Genomic DNA, 12,869 nt, shown 5'->3' with positions numbered 1-12,869 from the left:
ACTCTACTGCCTGTCCGCCCAGCTCCCAGCATGCACTGCTTACAGCTTTCAAGAAGATGGGAGATTACCTAAAGCTGACTGATTACCTTAACAGGTGGAATGAGTGTCATGCTCCAGCGGAGGATTTAACTCTGGATCTCATCGTGTGAGGACTGCCACGGGACGGGATCAGATTGTTGAAACAGTTTAAACACTGTTGTGGCAAAAATCCATCAATAAATCAATCTTTATTTGTATACCGCCAATACATAACAAGTGTTATCTCGAGACTCTGGTAAAAGACCTCACTCTTTCTTATTGAATATTTCATAAGACCTTACTCATTGCTATTAAAGGCCCAACGTTAATCCACCACAATGCAGCACTTAGCGACATTTAGCAAAGTTACAGTGGCAAGAAACAACTTCCTTTGAAGAGACAGACAGCTCGGGTAAAACCAGACTCATGATGAAATGATGTCACTGTCAGAAACAAAATCACTGAATTCTTGTTGAGTAAAACAAAGTTCTACAGAAATCATGTCATGATCATCAATCAAAGAGGATGTTTGTGTTTGTAGAAAAGTCTGTAGTTGTTCCCTAAAGAACTTGTCATTTGATTGGTGGTTAATCACATCTAAAGGGAATCTAATGACATGGGGGAAAATGTGTATAATATAATGATATAGAATGGTTAGAGTTATAATATGCAACATTTTAAACATTAATATAACAGGTAGCAAATACATCCTAACTCAATATATAAGTGAGTTATACCTTTCTAAAAAAGAGAGAAGTCTCTCTGGGTTTGTTGTTCTCGGCTCTGTGTTCATTAGTGACCGGAAGGCGCTTCCTTCCTTGTCAAACCATGAGCACTGCCACCATGTGGGGAAAGAGAGACGGCCACGCCCCCTCAGGGACGCTGCTAGTAGGAGGCATAACAGTGGAGTTTCAATGCAAGACTATAACTCAAGGAGAACCAACAGACTTTCCAAATTGAAGAAAATACCTTTTTTTGGTATAAAATACTTCAAAGAAACGAGAACCAAATCCACTTTGGGCTGCGTATCTGAATGGAGATAAGTCGTAGAAACCTCAGTGGTCTGAATCTGACACTGTCCTGTTAAAACTCAATTGGAGTGTATCAGCGAATGCACTGATATTGAATTGTGGAGTCGGTCCGCTGTTGTGCATCCTGTGTGTGTGTGGAATAAGCTCAGTGGGAGAACATTTTGAGCTTGATGATGTCTCCTTGTCTTTCTAGAGCTTCCCCTAAACAGTAGGGACCTTGACTGCTCCACAGACTTTAGACCCATGATGAGGTTTTAGGCTCAGTCGTTTTCTACATCGTCAAGATAGGAACGCTTCACCTTAGACAAACCCACAAACAAAGCACTAACAGGGGCACAAGTTCATTTGCTATTGAAACAACATGAGCACTGGGCGTTAAAGTGAGAACTGTCAGGTGGAAAAAAGGAAAGACACCTACTCTGTGAACCAAGACTCTCTGCGCCGTGCATATGGTATAGTGCTTTTTGTCAAAGTTATGATATATTACATTTGTCTTACAAGATCAGGAACAGTTTTCCTGAAGAGTAGCAGTATATGTAGTGGTTTTTAACAGAGGGTATTTGTTTCAGTGGATTTTCCCTTTCAGTTTGCTTGCACAGAAAAGCAATGAAGAATAGATTGTACTTAAGATGGTTGCCAATTGTTGTCATAGATTTTACACCAGCTACTTTCACGAATTGCGGCTGAACCCAAATGCAGACCAATCGGATAAGGTGTCCAAAATAAATAGATTGAAATTAATAAATTGGGCTGGAGGTGGCTGGCTGGCAGGTTGAGTTGCTGTGAGTTGGATAGGGCAGAAGAAGGTCCTGGAGACTAACAACAGGTGTCAGAGCAGTGGCAGGCAACAAAACCAAGTCTTAAAGGTTGTTAATACGGCTAAACGGGAGCTGGACTTGTGCCTAAACAAACCATGAATGACACAACGATCCATTGGTGTTGGTGTAGGGTTCTTGTAGGCAATTGCAGGCAGGTGTGTTGATTGTAGATCCAATGCAGGCTGAGTTGAATGAAGAGGACAGAGTGGAAGGGTGGATGGGACAACAAAACACACCAAGCACTCAGCACTCACACACAAAAATAGTCTGAAATTAAATAAAAAACACACACCTCATGCAAACCTGAGTCAAAGAGCAGGTACTGTGACACTGCTATGCACAGGAGTCCAAAAATACTGGCATATGTATTTCCGGCATATTTTAAATTTGTTTTTCACATTTGTGTTATAATGATTAAACACTTGGCTAATTGTAATTAGCATGCTAAACAATGAAATGCACTATAGTGAGTCTTTTGCTTTTGTCACTCTTTTTAAACCCTTCAACACCTTGATTTATCAATGATCGATACGACACCTTCGCCTATAAATCCCTCTGTCCTGTAAGGAGCTCTGTACATTTCACTCCCCACTGACACTACGTTGGCTCAGTCTCCATCCAACATCACACAAATGCGATTCATCCTGCTGCTGACTGACAATCAATGGAGGTGCCACGGATCACATTTGTGCTGCGATTGATTTGAGCTATTAGCACCTGCACTCTGAGCTCTGGTAATGTGGCCGGACAATTCTTTCTCAGTGAATGAGTCTGAACTGATGCAGACAAGAGTATAACTTTGTGATCTACACTCTGGAAACAAACATACTCAGATATAGTTTGAGACATTTAGCAGTGGACTTCATGATGTTTGTTTGATGTCGTTTGCCATATAATGTGTAATAATAATAGTGTGCTCCATAACAAAGTGCAGTGTTTAGTTGATGATGATGTAATTCAACAACTCTCAGAGCTCCTTTAATGTGAATTATCTGTGAACTAGTTTTGCTGTCGTGATTCTGTCTGTTAACTCTCATTAGGAAACACATTAAGGAAATGTTATTTCCTTGGAAACAAGATACGCATCATACAAGAGTAATTCATATGAACTGATTTGTGGCATGCACGAGTGTTTTTACAAAGCCCTGAAGCAGAAACAACTAAACGTCTATCTCGTATGCTGTGTATGACTATAAACAAAAGACTGTATATAACATGGACGTAGTCTCAGTGACGTCATCCATTGGCTTTTGAAGAGGACTTTTGACATCCAAGTAGGTGGTCACATATTGGAAATGCTGTCTAAATCTAACTTTTAGTCTTCTTGAAGCTGAGTCAGGCTTTAAGCCTCCTGGCAAACAACAACAACAGCCCCACCTGTCAGTCAGATCAGCCCTTAATAATGAAGAACTCCCAGCATTCATAAAATCAAAAGGATAAGTCATACAATAAATTCATCCTGCGTACAGTGTGTGACAAAAAACACATGAGCAATTGATACCAGATTTGTTTTTTTGAATCAGGCTTAAAACATGTTTATTTCTGCTGTATAGATGGGCATTTTCATATAGGTGGCTTTTAAAGACAGCCTCAAGTGGACACCTGAGGAACTGCAGTTTTCTGTACTTCCGCATTCGCTTAATTTCCCAACACCCAAGGTTACCTTTTCAGTGAACGCAGGAGCATTCTTTGAGTTTCAGAGTGTGGTTTGGAGAGGATGTAGGGCAGTGATCATCAACTGGCGGCCCTCGGGGCAACATCCGGGCCCCCCAAAGCTTCCCATCCGGCCCCCAGAATATGAATCATTTCTGGTGATTAAACAAGAAACATAAAAATAAAATCACATCGCTGAAATACTTGCATTAGGTTAATGGGGGAAATTACATTTCCCATCTGGCACCAAAGTCTTCACATTGAGCTTGATAGCTGTCTACTATGTGCATGCATATTTTAAAGTCCAGCCCCCACAGTGTCTGTCAAGAAAAAAGCTGGCCTTTGAACAAATGTAGTTGAAGACCCATGATGTAGGGGTTGGTTTGAGAAAGGCCTCTACAAGGTGTTTGGATTGAATCAAACCATAGCTTTTAATACTTCCTTGTCTAACGGCTGTGGCTCAGTCGGTCGTCCGATGTGTCCTTGGGCAAGACATTAACCCTGAATTGCTCCTGCTGCTTCGTCGACGGCGCATGTATGTGTATGGTAGTTACTGTTAAAACCTTTTGTTACATCAACACAAACAGTAATCTTATACTTCTTAAGCCCATAGTGGATTTTTCCATGGCTGAACTACTGGATTCTCCCCCCATCTCAAAGTGCCATTTGGTTCAGTCCAGATTTTGAACACCCGGTAGAGCAATGCTTGTTCAAATAAGACAACCTCTAACAAGGAAGTGGATTTCTTTCAACAAATTATTTATATATCTCAGCAAACCAAAAGTCAGAAAAAAAACCATCTTGATACCTTGTGAACATTAAACTGAAAAACACAATCAACCCTTTACTCATCAGTTCAATACTGCTTCAATTCTACGTCACCAAGCATGTAATTAACTCAGGGTCAATCCCACAGGAAAGACTGCAGATATATGGACTCACAGAGAGTGCTCGATTTGCCATTGAAAAGTCCACATAAGAGCCTTAGCACACTTGTGATTTCACCCAGTGACAGCACTAAGCACTCACACACTTACCAGGAACGCACTTCATGGTCTGCGAGTCCCTGTTGTTGAAGTTTTGGGTTTAGCCAGCAACATCCTGAATCAGGAAGTGGACCTTGAAACTAAATAACACGTGTAAATTTAAAACAGTGAGTCCTAGTTTTAGTTCATAAACACATAATGTATCTTCATGTCAGGAGTTTTTAAAGGGATACTTCACCCATTTGCATTTAGCATTAAACATCACCTTAGTGGGAGTGGCCTGTGGTGCTGTGGCTTCTGGGATTTGGTGTCTCTCATCCATATGAGCCAAAAATACCTTTTCTGCTTTTTCTCGGCCAAGAAGGCACCAATTTCAAAATGTATTTCACATTTCTACATATATGACCCAATGTCAATACGCATTCATGTTCCAACGGGTGAGGTATCCCTTTAAGTGGAAAAAACATTTTTGTTCGGTACATCATTTTTTGTTGTAACAATGCTTCTTGGCAATAAATCTTATACCATTGTAAAACCTGTTTATTTCCCTCTTAAATGGTGCCACATTTTTAAGGAACATGCATTTGTGGGATGAGCAGCAGAGCTGAGTATGTGGGTTGCGCCCATGAAAAAATTGACAAATCTTCTCTCTTGTTTTGTGTCGTTCTGTGGATTGGATGATTGAAGTCTGAAGAACAAGACATATTGGTTATACAACACAATATATAACACTGATAGATAAAGGATGATGAATGATGAGAGTCTTCAAGGCCGACGTTAAGGTTACTACAAGGAGCAAGTAGTGGTGAAGGTTGCCGGCAGCATAATGGACTGAGGAGTGAATTTGGTCTTGGAGTGTGTGTGTGTGTGTGTGTGTGTGTTGTCCGGAAATAGGGGTGGGGGGTGGGCTCTTTGGTGGCAGGCAGACAGAGCTTTGATGTTGCTGTGACTGGCAATGCAGTCTCGACTGTTCGAGCCAAGCAGACCCATTCACCCCATGGCCTCTGATCTCTACAAAGAACCATCTTTACATCTCTCTCTTCATACACACACACACACACACACACCCAAAAACACAAAGACACACATATAATCAGATCTACCCATGACATAAATCGTCTCCATCCACCTCCTCACCCCTTAAACTGGCGTCCTTCCAGTCGGTGGGGGATTGGAACATTGTGCAGACGGGCACAAAATCACCGATCTGACGGACGCCTTAGGTCTTTTCATGGACGAGCTCTGCAGTGTAGTCATGTTCATTCTCCTGTCAAACTTCATACTCCTCTCATCACTCTTCCTCCCCCTACAGCTCTCTCTCTCTCTATTATTCCTCTTCCTCCAGCTCTATCCTCCCGTTCTCCCGTCCTCATGCTCACACTTTTCTCTGTCAATCTGTGAGATGCTTGCTCGATCTGATGGCGGGTGTCGATTTCTTAAGTTTCCCTAACTGGCTCAGATCCACGATAGCTGTGGCTGAAAATAGGGAAAGGCTTTTGTCTGAGGAATTTTTTTTTTTTTTGTCTCCCTGTCTTTTGTCAATTTTTATTATAAGCATCAACTGTTTTGTATTGGAACAGCCTCTAGCTTTATCTTTTAAAAAGTATTCTTACTTTAGTACATTTGTGTTTGCATTTTCCCAGGAAATAAGCAATATGAGCCACTGTTTGGTTTCCTGGCTCTGCTCACCTAATGCAATTTTAATCTTTTCTTTATCACTCCGGGTTTGGAAGCCCTTGAGTCAACCAGAAACAAATCTGAATTCCTCTCTTATTTGGCTTCATTCAGTTTTTATAGTCTTTACTTTTTTACTGCCAGAGTATCTAAATTGAAATTCAATAAAAAAAATGAAAATAACTGCTGCATAAAAATCATATGAAAAAGAGGTAAAACAAATGTCCTGAGTTTGTCTGGGTGCACCTCTCTCTCTTTAATAAAGTGTGTGTGTGTGTGTGTGTGTGTGTGTGTGTGTGTGTGTGTGTGTGTGTGTGTGTGTGTGTGTGTGTGTGTGTGTGTATGTGTGTGTGTTGTAGCCCCCAGCAGGTAAAATATGAGACGTTGCCTCCTTTAGTGATTTCCAGAAAGATTTTCTTAAAGGTTATGGACTGAGGAATCAAAAAATAGAATTCACTGGGTGTAAGAAGTTTCACATGAAGTTTATTTTTTTGTATTGAATGATAGAGCAAATCCCTGTAGCTGTTGAAGGATGATAACCGTGTTCTTGAAGGTCAAAAATAATTCAGTAAAGGCACAAAAGATTTCACAGAACACACTCAAACGTTCGATAATATTTCTCCAATGCAAAATTTTTATAGAAACACAATTAACATCTTCAAAAATGCAAAAACGTTTCATGAAAAAAACACACACCTGGTGGAAGTTGGCCGTTAGAGCGTGCACCACAAACACAGAAGTCTCAGTCCTCAAAGCGGGCAGCCCAGGTTTGAATCTTACCTGTGGCTTCTTTCCTGCATGTCTTGCCTGCAATGTGTTTTCACATTGTTTTTACAGTTAACCTTCAAGGCCACCGAAGTTGATCCCTTTATTGATGTCATTTTTTTTACTGAATGCTGCAGCTTTAATGTCTCACTGACTGACTGCATACCTGAACTCGAAGAGATGTCAAGTCTTCAATGAGAACAAACACATCAGAATGATTTTGGAGAAGATGTGTAAAAATAAATAAGACAATCTCAGATGTCAGAATCATGTTCAAACTGTTCTCATTCACTGTTCCTACTTATACCAAGAGAACATAATGCATGTAATTCATAAACCAGGTAATATTGAGCCGATTTGATACATTTAAAGGAATACTAGACACTCTGCGCTGCTCTACCAGCTGTCCAGTCTGTGGGCAGCAGTGTGAGGGAAAATGGTTAACGATAAAAGTCAGGTTACAGGTTGTTTTTTCTGCATTGTGACTCCACTTTCTTGATTTACATTTTCCATGACTTTATTTGTCTTAATCATCAAAGCTGTAGTAAAAACCAGGGGGCCGTTTTCACAAAGCTTACTAAGGACTAAGAGTTTCTGTTACGGCCAAAATCCTGAGAAAAACTTTTAGAATCTGGACATTTTTGAAGAATTGCTGCAGTTTCTGAGTTGTAAATTAGTTCTTCAGTGCGTTCACATGATTTCAGTTCAGAAAGTTGGAATATTGTCACAACTCCAATAAAAACGGTGGCTGCTACGAAGACGTGTGAATGTCTCTGCCTCAACATTAACAAATCTATTTTGCCCCCCCCCCCAAGGTGATGACGAATATGACCACAAGTCAGGCACCTCATTTTTTCCCAGAGTTTCTGAGTTGTTGTTCAGACTTGAGCAGGCGCGTTCATGTGCATTTTACAACAGAGGAAACACTCACTTTCCCGATGTGTCCGATACAACATGAATGCAGCATTATTCCTCTTGTCTGCTCTGAGGATGTCTGAAGTAGATTTCCCATGTTAACTCAGAAAAAGTAACGGGTACTGGATAGTTTATACAAATGTCTGTAGATAAAACTGTGTAACAAATACAATCAGGTTCTAATGAAATCAATTAAAATGTTTTTATTTCAAGGAATATTCTTTTTTTTTTTCAAATGAATTTTTTTTTTGGATCAATAAACCATGGCTGACATTTACCTTTTATTAGAAGTAGAACTCAATCAGTGCAGCACCACTCCGGTGTTTATAGAATTTTAATGTAAAAACGCTGATTGTTAAGCCAATAAAGATGTCATAAATCCTTATTTTGATCAGTATCAACCTATTTCTGTTCATTGAATGCCACACTTGATCCTTTAAAATCCTCTTTCCTCGCAGGGCTTAATTCTCTTACATGTTTCCTGTTGGCAAACTATTAACTGTAATCCAGATAAAAGTGATGCGCTTTGGCCTTTCATGTAGCGGCTTCGTCTGCTAGCTGGTGATTAATGAACCACTTCCATCTCCAGCACCGTGAACCCCGACCCGGACTTAATTAAAACTCTGCTGTTGACCACCAATCATAAATTACTTCCCCACAACCTGTGACACTTTTAGAATAAAAAGAACAAATTGGTTTCTTACCAATTAATAATTCACAAATGAAAGGGAATAACTGGCCCAGGGGGGAAAGGCTCCTGTTAGGAGTTCAACATCCTCCATGTGGTTTGTGGAGGCTGATGGCGGCATTTCTGAAAAAGAGGCGGGAGGGGGGTTGGATATGGGTGATTGATGCCTGTTGTCTGCTCTGCTTGTGTTTTACAGGTAGCTGCTGTCATTACAGTGTCACCTCGACGCCCCTGCCCAGTCTGATCCCTGACCTGAGCAGCTGGTTTCCAGTAGGAGGGAGCTGCCCTGCAACAACAAATCTACTCCATCATCCCTGCCTCTGTTTACACGTGCAGCAGTCAGGGAGTGGAGGGCCTTCTCTGCATACAAATTTTGTCAAAGAGTCATCCCCAGTCTGAGCCTTTCGTTTAATCAACATAGTGCATCATGTTTCTTTTCTTTATTCTAGATTGTGGCAGTTATCTGTGACTTGAATGTTCTGAAGCCACAAATGTGAACATAGAGATTGCATCGGAGCAGCACGAGCCGGGGGTCGTCAATGTTATCGCACATCTATAGCTCCTAACTGTTGTGTTTTATCAGAAAAAAACAAATGAAGGTGGAGCAGAGGTTTCAGGGTAAGATGGAGCGGCTGAGCCTTTACTGTCTTCACTGTATGCCGAGATTGTTTGATGTATTTTTACGGAGATTAACTTATTATTTATCAGCCTGTAGTGTAATTTAATCAGTATTATACTGTCGCATTTGTTGATATTGTTACATATTGTTTGACTAAATATATCTTCCAAATAAAAGTCTGAGTTGAAGAGCAAAAATGTGTTGTTTTTGTTGTGTTTTGGTCATCTGCGATCATGTTGCTGTGCCTCTTTACAGCTTAGCTATACCCCAATGAGACCCAGATAATCAAACTTTATTTGACTTTTTTAGTCATTTCAGCATAAATTCCTTCTAAAGGATGACAAACAACAAAGCTAAAGTTTTATAGTGGGCATCAGGACGTTTTAGAGTCTTTATTTCTCACAGTTTTGTGCATACGCAGCATTTATAAATTAGACCCCTGAACCGTCCTGATTTCATCCTGTTTTAAAACTAATTTCAACATTGATATAACTCATGGTTAGTGTTCACTGGGAAAAGTTATTGAACTATCTACACAGATAACACAGCCCTTACAAAGTTGGAAGTTTACATACTGTTGACAAAGGTCCAAAAACTCAGGAAACACAAAATTAAGCTTAATTAAAGGTGAACTATGTAGTTTTGGTAGAGAAATGTGAAAGTTGGTGAAATCTAGATTATGTGGTATATGTTCATACTAAATACACAAACTGTCCTCAGAGGAAAATCTGGTCCCTGTAACAGTGTTTGAAGATAAAATGCTCCCCAAGAAGTTATGGTGGAGGGGCTGCAACAGTGACACAGTAACTCTCCTGGGAGCCTTTTAGCTCCAAACAGTGTCCAGGGACCCGTTTTACCTTTGAATAAAGTTTGTGTATTTAGTTCAGAATAAAGCATATCATAGTTTCACTTCTCCAACTTTTAAATTTCACTTCCAAATTTATATAGTGCACCTTTAATTTGAATTGCTTAATTCGCTGTGGAGGTCTACATGTGCACAATGAAGGATAGAGGGGTTAACTTAAAGGATTTGAAGTTTAAGGTAGCAGTACGTAATGGCTGGCTTAATGTTTTTTGTTGTTAGTATAAATGGTTTCCAGTAAGTGGTGCATTGTTAACTAGTTGAAAACCACAGAGTGAACTTTACCTTACAGGTCGTTGAGCCCCTTTAGCAATAAATGCTAATTAGTGAGCAGTGTGTTTATTTGCACACTCATAAAGTCACACCTACTGTAATCATGTGACCCGTATGATGCAGGTTTTGTGTTGGCCTGGAGCGTCAGTTAAACATCAGCAGACAATCTGTTTTCATATTATCGTGTCTCAACATTTATTGCAGAAGCTCTTATCTGAAGATAGTAATGGGCTTAATTTGATCAGTATAGGAGGGATGATAATGTTGTGTGTTAGTCTCCCTCCAGGCTTTGTGTTGTTTCCAGGGGCTCTACAGCGATAAGTATGTAGTCATACTGTGCAGCTGCAAGGTCAAGTCTCACAACCCGCCATCCCTCTTCTTTTCACCCACTGCCACGGAAAAAGTTCCTCTCAGATTTGTCCATCACTGCTGATATCTCTTCGAAGGACTTATCCGGTCCTGAAAGTGCCAACGTACTTCAATCAGTCACATTTCCCTCAAACCATACTGACTTGACAGCAGCCGAGCGATTCATTTTTAATGGAGTTTTTAATAGGCAGAGTGAAAACAAAGAAATTAAACAAAAGAGGAAAGCCTGTATAATTTGCCTTTTGTTTCTGACATTTATTTCAAAATATAATTGGCAAATTCATTCTCTTTTTTTTTGTGTGTCTGTGATTGTTGAAAAAGGCCAGAGAAACGGGTCTTTTTAAGGTAATGTTTCCCGGGGTTTTTCAATTTATTGAAGGTGTAGTAATTAAAGTAATAGAAAAACTGGGACATCAAACCGCTTTGAAATATTTGAAGAAAGCAATCAAAGTCAGGTTTTTGCTCTCCTGGAGGCCTTGTATCTAGATTTAATTCAGTGCATGTTGCTGGACAAACTTAACCCCAGTCTTGATTGTTCACAGCGGTTTGCTGTCTGATGGCCCACTGCCTCTGTAAATACAGCTTGAACAAGGGGATAAATCTCCAGAGAAATGTGGGCTGAGGGGAATTTCAATGCCATGCGGAGCAGTTATCACCTCTGGTCAATGTCTGGAATGTTAACGAAGGTTTTTATTTGAGTCGGGAGAGAAACCCAGAGGAAGAATGTGTCGTAAGAGCAGAGGACGGGCGGGCTCGTCTCCAGCTTCATTACTGGTTATGTTTGTTGTGGTAAGAAGAAATACTTGTGAAAAGGGAAGCCCTCAGCTGGAGAAGAAGACATGGTCAATTATAAACCACATATTTGTATTTCATTATATATTTGTTGTTACATTACATGTTTTCCAACCAAGTCACACTTAGCTGGTTGTCTGCAGAAAGCCTCTAGGACTAATAATGATGAAACACATTCCCAGTGTTTGACAAAGCAGTCTTCATCACATGTCCGCTCGCAGTCTTTTTCCAAAGTTTTTAATGGAATTACTGCTAGTTCACTAACATTGACTTTGATTGTGATTAGGTTTTCCTTTGCAGGTCATAAGGGCATAATAGTGTAATTTAAAACTGTTGAAGAACAACGTAAAGGAAGTTAAAAAAAAAAGATTTAAAGATAAATACATTCAAAAAAATCATAAAAAGTGAATACAGATTAGTTACTGTTAAGAATTAACATCAATTTGAGTTGTTTTCATCGATTAATTGTTCTACCAAAAGGTCTGTGTATGCTATCCAAGTGGTTACCATGATTTTAGTTAATATGTGCAAATCTTATTTTGACTACCTCAGAGCAGACAAGGCCTCGTAAGTGCTTTCACACTTGCAGAAAAAAAACCTTAAAACAATCCAGATATTTTCAGGAGATGTATGTGTGAACGCAAACAGCCAGATTCTTCCCTGGGATTTTATCCAGAGTTTTTTTTGCCAGACCCCTGGTATTTTTTCAGCAGTGAGCTGATGTGTGAATGCAGCAGGATATACTCAGGAGAATTCACCTCAAGCAAGTGGGAGGGGTGGTGAGGTGCACAGTGCGTACACTTGTGACCGCGATGATCTCTGTGCACATAATTGAACTGCTTTATGTTTTATGTTTTTTGTTCGTCAGTATCTGCTCTTACAAGTGGCCTGCCTCATATTGTGAGTCTTCTTTAAAATCACAAAAAATCAGCAATTTTAACAAATATGCAGAAATCTCAATCTCTGAATCATCATCGTCGTCATCACCTATTGGTTGGTTTTACCATGATGTTTGATATGACATTTGGCACAGGCAGCACAGAGCAGCTTGTTTTTAAATGTACTTTATCATCTACACTGTAGTGCAGTTTGGCTTTGTGCTCTGAGATGGGTTTTTTTTTCTCTTACACTCAAGGCTCTATGCAAAGTTTAATTTTTCAAACGGTGAGGAATAGCTGTGGTAATTTGCTCTCCCTGTTTCAAACCTCATGAATCTTAATGGTGCAAAGTCTGCATGCAGGACCAATCAGGTCAGGCTGTTCCCTGGACAGAGTGCAGACCAGCAATTCTACACTTCTTTTACAGCCACTGCATTTTATGAAAGTAGGCCACAGTTTGGCCTTTTGTGTGAATTTGAATTATGGAGTTTTTATATTGTAAATGTGACCGGCCCAGAGGGGACTCAT

General features: G+C 40.0%; 1 protein-coding gene across 1 annotated transcript in view; it reads left to right on the top strand.

Annotated features, from left to right (window-relative positions):
• The window catches only part of tsnare1 (T-SNARE Domain Containing 1), a 156,278-nt gene extending 146,921 nt beyond the window's left edge, over positions 1 to 9,357 (top strand). The window contains exon 12 of the mRNA XM_020637027.2: positions 8,745 to 9,357. The gene's annotated coding sequence lies outside the window, so the exon portion shown is untranslated. The remainder of the gene's footprint in view (positions 1 to 8,744) is intronic.
• Positions 9,358 to 12,869: the final 3,512 nt, after the last annotated feature.

Source organism: Labrus bergylta, chromosome 8 (assembly GCF_963930695.1).
Source record: "Labrus bergylta chromosome 8, fLabBer1.1, whole genome shotgun sequence".
Lineage (NCBI taxonomy): Eukaryota > Metazoa > Chordata > Actinopteri > Labriformes > Labridae > Labrus > Labrus bergylta.
The sequence above is the reverse complement of the archived record's forward strand: the minus strand, read 5'-3'. Positions and strand labels throughout refer to the sequence as shown.